Source organism: Ursus maritimus, unplaced genomic scaffold (genome assembly GCF_017311325.1).
Source record: "Ursus maritimus isolate PB19 unplaced genomic scaffold, ASM1731132v1 scaffold_35, whole genome shotgun sequence".
NCBI classification, from domain to species: domain Eukaryota; kingdom Metazoa; phylum Chordata; class Mammalia; order Carnivora; family Ursidae; genus Ursus; species Ursus maritimus.
The window spans coordinates 25,131,790-25,140,679 of NW_024426119.1; positions in this window are offsets into that span (position 1 = coordinate 25,131,790).

Sequence of the window (8,890 nt, forward strand, 5' to 3'; positions counted from 1 at the left end):
GAAAGTAAACAGCTACCGACTTCCACAGAATGGTTTCCGTGTGTGTATGTTTAATAGTTTATCGCCCACTCCTAAAGGGGAGCATCTTTAGGACACGATAGCTTAGTCCTAGAAAAAAAAGACTTTTAAGGTTCTTTTAGTTTACAGATTTCCCTTCCTTCTTTTTCTTTTCATCATAATTTATCTATTGGAAAACCCCAGGGCACTTGATCTGTAGTTTCCCACAGTCCTGATTTTGTTGAGGGTGTCCTACAGTATAGCTCGACATGTCCCTCCGTTTCCTCTGTTTCTGTTAACTGGCAGCTGGATGCAGAGGCTTGATCAGAATGGGTTCTGTCCCACTGGCAGGACCAAAGCGGGTGGGCAGTGTGACCTTTCCTCAGAAAGCGCACAAGGTCTGCCTGTCTTTTCTTTTGTGATATTAGCAGCCTTTCCTTCTTTAGAGGTCACGAAAGGGCCACGTTCTAATTCTATACTTTCTTTTCCACTCGGAACATTTTACAATGAGATGATTTCTATCATCTACTCTTTGGGTACCCAGGGGTACCCAGTTTATATGGAAAAGATAAGAGACGCGCTTGATCCTTTTTCTCTACTGATCAGTTCTCAAGTTAATTGGTTCTCAATTTTCTTCCAAAAATAACCAACTAGATTTTAATAATGATTATGAATCAATGTATTTAAATATATTTGATGGCTTCCAATTGCCATGATTACCCTTTTTGAATTTCAAATCATCTCATCTTAAGCTGGTGGGAGCCTTATCTTTAGGTTGACTTCTGAGAGCCTTTGACATGACCTTACTAGCTTTCTTACTACCTGCTATAAAAGAGATGTTCTGGGCTCATCCTCCACATAAAACCAGTCATTCCTCCAAAATGTCTCTTTATTTTTTTAAGTGGAAAGTACATCCATGTCATGATCGAAGAATCCGGGTTGCTAGGGATGCTCATTGCTACTGGATTGCTCATTATTTGTATTCCCCACCCCCACCCCCGCCCCGGCCATATCTCTTCCTAAAATACCTCATGAGTTCCTACTCATACTTCCCATTCAAGGGTCCTGGATGATAGAATTGGAATATCTAGTGTTTCATAATTACTTATTTACTGGTCCTATATAACATATATAAGTCTCAAAATGATGACGTTGATTCTACCACCACTAATATAATTAGTAAGAAAAGTGAAAAATTTTTGCTTATGCTCTTTCCGTTCTATTCCAAGAGCTATAGCCTATCTGTATTGCCTGAGTAGATAGTCATTAAACGGCTCCCTTTAACCTTCATTTCGTCTTGGTACTACAAGTAACTACATTTTTAATGTTTGCCACCAGTCTAAGGTTGATGTTTCTCTAGATGGTTTGATGCCTGAAACATATTTTCTAGTAGATCCCTTGGAAGACCTCATGGGAACTGTGTTCCTCAAGTTCTTTCCTGTCTGTAATGATTTCTCAATGGTCTTTATACTTGAAAGTCAGCTGTGCTGGATATAAAATCACTGGCTCGCGTTTTTTTCCCCTCGAATATCTTAAATACGTTGCTATTTTTTGATGGCATAAAGCACTGCTGTTGACAAGGTGATAATGCTATAATTTTCCTCCCCTTAGATGTCACTTGCTCTTTTTTCCTAGATACCCAGAAGATTTTTTCCCTCTTTCTTTAAAGTTCAGTAATTTTACTAGGATGTATCATAGTGTTGGCCATTTTAAGTCAATATTCTTAGGTATAGAATGTGCTCTTTCAATATGTAGTTTCAAATCTCTTTATTTCAGGAGAGTTTTATTGAATTACGGTTTTCAGTATTTGTTCCGTTCCCTTTCTTTGGATTTATTCTTTCAGGGACTTCCACTATTTCTATGTTGGATATTCTTTGGATATCTTCAATATTGTTACTTAGTCGTAAATCTTTTTTATCTTTTTCTTCATTTCTTTTTGATTTTAAAATTTTTCATGTTTTCCTTTCTATTTCTTTTAAGATAATATCTGTTGTGTTTATTGCTCCTGTGTTCTTTCTAGTTTCATATTCATTTTTTTCAAAAATTTTTCTTTTATTTCTAATATTTCCTGATGGCTACCACCTCATTTCTGAGTTTTTTCTAATTCTGATTTATGTTGTTCTTCTTATCGTGTATGATTTTCTTCATGTCTTTTAGATTCTGGGTACAGTTTGGTCTGCGATGTGGGCAGCTCTTCCTAGCGTGCTTCCCGTGTCTGAAGTAGCACTATTCTCCCCCTTATTCTCTTTTATTCTGTGGTAACTTTGTGTGGGATTTGACCTCCACGTCTTTCTTTTTCTCATCTTTATGTGAAACTAATTTTTCCTGAACTTTAAGAAGACAGTGCTGTTCAGTGTTGTTTCTCTCAATTTGCAGAGAGCAATCGCTCTTCTTTTGTTTTCTTTTAGTGTTCAAAAATGTCATGGCTAGCTCTCTGAAATTTACTGGCTCTGTCCTCCATGCCTACTTCTATTGGGACCCCCTCCTTCCTTTTTTCCCTGTTGTCGCTATCCTGCTTAGCTTTTATTCCAAGACTAGAAGTTTCAATATGTAGTTTCCAATCTCTCTGTGTCAGCCCCATCCTGGAAGGGAGCTCTGCTTGATTAGTTTTGAGAGTTCATATGTATCAGACCCTAGTGTGACCCCTTGTACTCAACCACTATTAGACCGAGCCAAACCTTTTTTGGGTTTTTAACTGCTGTTTGCAAATAGTCTTATTGTATTTCATCAAATTTTTGATGTTATTTTGGGGTGTCCTGTTCTCAGGTTGGTCAGATTCCCTATGCCTTGCCTGTACTTTCTCCCACATAGACGCTGATGCTGTGCATAGCTGGCGTCAGGAGGGTGCTTCGTTCCCACTCATTTGTGTTTGGGGCTGGTGGCGATAGCTCCATCCAACTTTCTGTTGAATGCTGTTCATGGGTCTTTGCTGTCTAGTTGCTTTGTCTGTTTCTATGTGTTTCTATTTACATACAACCAGTAGGAAACTCCTCTAGGATGTAAAGTTGCATAAGCTGTACTGTTACCGAGGTTCATGCTATGCAAACAAAATAAAACTGTGAACCTATTGGATGTTTGGTCTTGGGACGATGACCTCACTTCCTAGGGCTTCCTCATGCCCATTTGTAGAACAAAAGGGTTGGTCTGGATATGTTCTTAATTCTTCTTATTAGCATTTGCTAGCAGTCAACATTATTAGACTCCGAGTGGTGGTTTTTGTATCAAAATGGTAATCAAAATAAATAAACAAATAGAGAATCTCCAGAACAAGCCATCTCTTGAAATAGCCAAGTAAGTAACTCATTAAAAATCGGCACAGAAGTGGTTATTGAGCTGTGGTCAATTACAGATTGTAGTCATCCCTCGTTTTAGGATGTAAAAGCATCAGAATTACCTTCAGCTCTTCCTGGCTCACTGACCACCTTCAGCTGAACAGTCTTCTCCGAGGTACCTGGACCTCTGCTGAGTAAGACGTCGCCTGTTATGCTTGGGAATCAAAGCTAGCAGTTCTGTGTTATTGAACCTGAGGTCTTCTTGTGCTTCGTGCGGTGCAATTCTCCTACCAGCCCCAAAACACAGAAGAGGAGTTCTCACTGGTTTCTCAGTAGAAGAACCTGGTAGCTTTTAAAATTACTGATCATTTGGCACTTAACCCAGACCAATTGAAACAAAATTTCTGGGCACGGCTCAAGCGTGGATATTTAAAAAAATTTCCCAGCTGATGCTAGGAGGGTTGAAAACGACCAGGATGGCTGTTGTTATCCTTGCTTTATGGACAATCGACTGGACCAATTGCCTAAGATCTAAGGTTACATAGCTCCCACCTGAGCAGTGGCAGAGCCAGAATGTAGGCAAAGATCTGTCTAATGCCAAAGTACATGGCATCCACACATGCTAAGCTGAGCCAGCTTCTTAGAAGGTGCGTTTCATGAGGGCAAACCCATGCCTCTCTAATTTCCTGTTGCATGGCCAGTGTTCAACACAGAGCCAGGTGCATGGTGGGTATCTAATAAATACTGTGAAAGGCGTGAACGAATGAAGTACACAAGGAATTTCACAGCGACGTTTCCTTGACAACATCCCTGGGACTCCACAAGGATGCACAGGGTCTTTTGTCCCATCCAGATTCCCCTTGCTGTGCTGTCTGAGCATTGGTGTGAAGTGTCCCCTAACTGGGCGGCTCCATTAGCTCTCCAGCTCCACCTGCTGATGCTTCAAATGCAGTCGGGCTCTCCAGCTTCCTGTTGGAGGAAATGGGGAAAAATCTACTCTTAGAAGCCCTGTGAAATCTGTCATCTGAAAAGATATTTTGCTTCTCCTCTATAGAATGAAAGCTAAGGATGTTTGCCACCCGCCTGCCTTTTAGTGTCTGCACCCTTAAATGAAAGCTTTCGCAGGCTGCCCCTATTCCTGTGAGGACAGAGGAGAAGAAGCATATGGCTAAGGCTGTGCCTGTGCTCTGACTCCAGCTTGTTGATAGAAATCTTTTATTTTTTAACTTTTTATTATATATTATATGTTATATAATATATACACACATATTGCATACGTATATCAAACACATATACAGAAAAGTGCATGTCGGGGCGCCTGGGTGGCACAGCAGTTAAGCGTCTGCCTTCGGCTCAGGGCGTGATCCCGGCGTTATAGGATCGAGCCCCACGTCAGGCTCCTCCGCTATGAGCCTGTTTCTTCCTCTCCCACTCCCCCTGCTTGTGTTCCCTCTCTCGCTGGCTGTCTCTCTCTCTGTCGAATAAATAAATAAAATCTTTAAAAAAAAAAAAAGAAAAGTGCATGTCTTTTGCCATTGCCCTTTGCAGTTTAGACACGCAGACTCAAGCCCCATAGGTCATCCTTAACAAGGGGAGGGATTGAGTGTCACCATGTGTGTTCGGCACAGCGTGGGAAGGCCGGGGAGATTGAGTGTTGAGTGGGAGTGCATTGTCACAGGGAGCCTTCAGTGTCTCAGTTGCTGCTGTTCCAAGAGCGGCTGCTTGCTTAGAGTAGCCCAGGAATCCTCAGGACAAGGAGCTTTTAGCTCAGTCTACCAAGAACCTTCCTATTTTGTCTCCAACCAGCACAAGAGCTGCCAGCTTGAGCCATAGCCACGGCTGTGAGTCGAGTAGCCTTCTGCTTGATGGTTCACGGATTCACAAGGTGTCCGCCATCTTTCCCACACCGTCATCCTCAGTGAGTTTACCAGCCAGAAATCAGGCTCGAGCCTTGGTTTAGGGTATGACTGAACCCTAACGGTCAATTTTCAGCCCAGGACAGGTTAGTCTCATTCACTGCCGTGTGGGTCCAACTCCATGAAATTACTCAAAAGCACTTTCATTTCCTAGAAGACCTTCACAGTCTTCTCAGAATTTCTATTTTCCCCCCTTTTATGGGAGGGCATATTCCGTTTCTCTGAGTACTGAAGGGGAGTTCAAGTTTCTCAGATCAAATATTATTTAAAAAAACATTTTGGAGTAGAAATAATTTTAGAATTAACTAAACCTCAGTTAAAGCTCCCCTTCTTCATTGTTTCTGAAATGTCGTAAGTGGGGATAATACCACATGTTTTTAGGCCGTGTGGTTATAGGCCTAGAGTATAAATATTTGTCCCTTTCTCTCTGTGCTGCAACTCCACGGGAGTACATTTTCTGTTATCAGAACTTGGTGGAGTGCTTAGCTCTCAGTGAAATCGAATGCACCGGGCAGGCCATCAGCTGGGAACAAAATGATAAGGGATTTTCATTAGCTGTATTTACAAAAATTGGAATTTTGCTTTTAGCTTGCTTTTTGATACTTGTTACTGCCACTTCATTTGTGGTAGCCTTTCTTTGTCTTTGCTCTCTGAGGCCAAATAAAAGCCTTCCCTGAGTGTGTCAGTACCTGGTGGTTGAATGAGGGATCCGGACAAGGGCCTGTCTTAGCCTGACTTTGCGTTTTCTCCTCCAGCTCTATTTCACTGAGGTGCTCTGAAGGGATGGCAAGTGAGACAAGAAGTGGAGGGGCCCTGACTAAAATATGCTGGAGTGTGGAGATTTATTTTCTTCACTTTAATCTAATAAACCCCCTCAGGGTCTGAGTTACCATCATCATTTTTCCTCAGTCTGCTCTCTGAAGGCTGCCAACCCTACGTGAGGAGATTGATGCCTCCTTTACTATCAATAATCGGGATGAAGGCATTTATCAGGGATTCTTCAAAATTTGCTGGCCTTAGAACTTCTCCCCCCGAGGCTTGGAACTCAAAAGCCCTAGAGCTCGTAAGGACTGAGTGTGAGAGAATCTGGTCCTGAAGAGAGAAAGCCGGTAGGTGCTCTGTCATTCTCTCGGTGCTGGGATTGGTGTGCGGATTATACTGGGGCCTTTGAAGTCCTTGCTTAGCAAACAGAGAAGGGAGTTGCAGTCCAAAAAGATTGACCATTGTAGTAAGAGCAGCTTAGACACCATGCCATACCGTCCAGGGCTGCTGTTGGGACTGTGACCAGGGTCAGTCTTTGTAAATCGATCTCTCGAAGGCATGGTATACACAAGTCTCTGTGAAAAAGGCCCTTGTTTTCCAGAACACTGGGCTACTCATTCTTCTCTGTCTTTGGCTAGATATTCCCAAAGAACTAGAACAATATGACTTTTTCTCTGGAACCTAAGGACACACATTTCTCACTGTTTGCCCTTCTCTGCCTCTTTTTCCAGTTCTTCTCCCAACTGGAAGGTCACTGTGGGAAACATGAACGTGTGTCTCCCAGATCCCCTTCGAGGGAGGATTGTTGCCCCAGCCCTGGGGTGCTGTCAGTGGATGGCCTCTACCTCTCAGACCCTTGAGGGGCAGCCTGAGCCGCGGAGAGCTGCCTCACCCGACCTCACGCTATGCCCGGGGCAGCCCCCATCTAAATAAGGGAGAGCTGTGGAAGCCCAGACATTTTGGCCTGACACAGACAACTCTGATGGGTACTGCTCCTTTCAGAGCTTCCCACTGGGCTGGCTACGGTTTCATTCATCTGCCCCCAAGTTCAGCTTCTTCCACCCCCAAATTCTACTTCCTCCTTTTCTTCTCACAGATGCTGAGCCCCAGTAAACATCTTATACCCCAACTGCATCTCGGTGACGGCTTCAGAGAAACCAACATGTGACAGGTTCTAACCTGCCTGATAGTTTGGGAGAGTTCTATGCTCAGAACTCCAAACTTTATTCTTGGTGTATAAACACTGAGTTTTAGATCTTAGAAATGCTTTTTTTCTCTCAACACATCTTGGCTTTCAAAAATGTTGTCTCTGGACAGAAAAAACAGGTTGAATTTGAAACTCAAAGCTGGGGAATGAGTCCTTTGTTCTAGGCTGCGTCTACCCTTTCCTTAAATCCACGAGTGGTACTGATTCCGTGGATGGGTAGTCAGTCACAGGGCAGGAGCAAATGGGAAAAAAAAAAAGAGTTGGAAGTATTTCTAACACGTCATCCCGATTATATCCCTATTACAGAGCTTTGCAAACTGTAGAGCACTGGACAAACCTGACGGTTGTGGCTCTTTGATGGATAGCGCTCTCCCTTTCACCATGTTGCGGTCCACTGAACAACTGGGCTGGCCTCACTTTGGTCCCTTTCTCAGCCGATTCTATTGTTCCCAGATACTTTAGGAGGCGATTTAGACAGGAGGGAGCAGTGACCTTGATGGAAGAAATGGCTTTAATCGAGTTAGAATATTTTAATTTCAGCCACTGTCTCCATTGTCTCTCACGCTTTCTGCTCTCCTTTTGCTCACGTGTTTCTCTTGTGGCTCTGGCGGATCCCTCTAACCTGGAGATTTTCAGACTTTCGTCCTAGATACAAAGGGAGTAAGAAGTTCGCTTTTGAAGGGCTGCCTCTCTTTCTGAGCCTCATGTGCTTAACCTTTTGAATGTGACTGTGCAGCCGTCACTTTGTCCTGCATGTGGACTCATGTCCCTGAGAGGTATGACGTGGGGAGAACCCCAAAAGACCAGCAGCCTTGGATTCCCTTCACAAGGAATTTCGCTGCGACATTTAAGACTCACTCGGCGCCCCCTTCGGAGACTTGGCTTCCTTTGAGGCAAGGTCACAGAGAGAAATAGAAATAGGGCTGCCATACAGTAGAGTCTCTCAGCAGACCGTTTCATGGAGTCCAGGTCTTTCTGTGCCTGGGGACTAAAGCAGAGCTCAGAAGTTCTAGCCAAGTCTCAGGATTCTTCTTCTCTTTAAGACTCATGGTTTTCTTAAAAATAAAATAGTAGAAGTCATTTGGCACTTCCACCTGGCAGAGTAGAGTTTCTGTTAAAAAATCAATAATAAAAATAGCTTTTATTGAGCATTGATTATGATCCATGCACTGTTCTAAGTCTTTATAGTTACTACTGTATTTAATTCTTACAGTAACTCTAAAAGAAAGTTGCTACTAATATTTCCATTTTATCATGAAGAAAGAGAGGCAAAGGAAAAAGGCATCCATCCATTCTGGTTCCGTTCCTAAGTATTCATAAGGAGTTGCTAGCTATGTTTTCTTTTTTTCTTTTTTCTTCTGTGTTTTGGGGGGAGGGGTGCAGGTAACCTCCTTATTTTATGAATAACTATGTTTTATTTTCAGTTACTCAACAACTATTCAGTAAACACCTGTTGTATGCCAAGTGCAATGCCGGCACTGGGGGTAGAGTGCCGGTAGAGCAGACGGGGTGCCTGCACTGTTGGAAGTCAGAGATGGTCAGAACATCCAATTCTTCAGGGACGATACCTGCATATCAAGGTTTTTGGCTGGGGAATCCACCTCTAACCCTCTGCTTGCTGTCTAATTTTTCTTAAAGTCTAAGCTGAGAGAAACCAGGTTTCTGGAAAATTTCTAAAGGATGTATTATAGGCAGCCCGTTTTCCTTCCAAGTTCCCAATCTTAGTGAATGACATT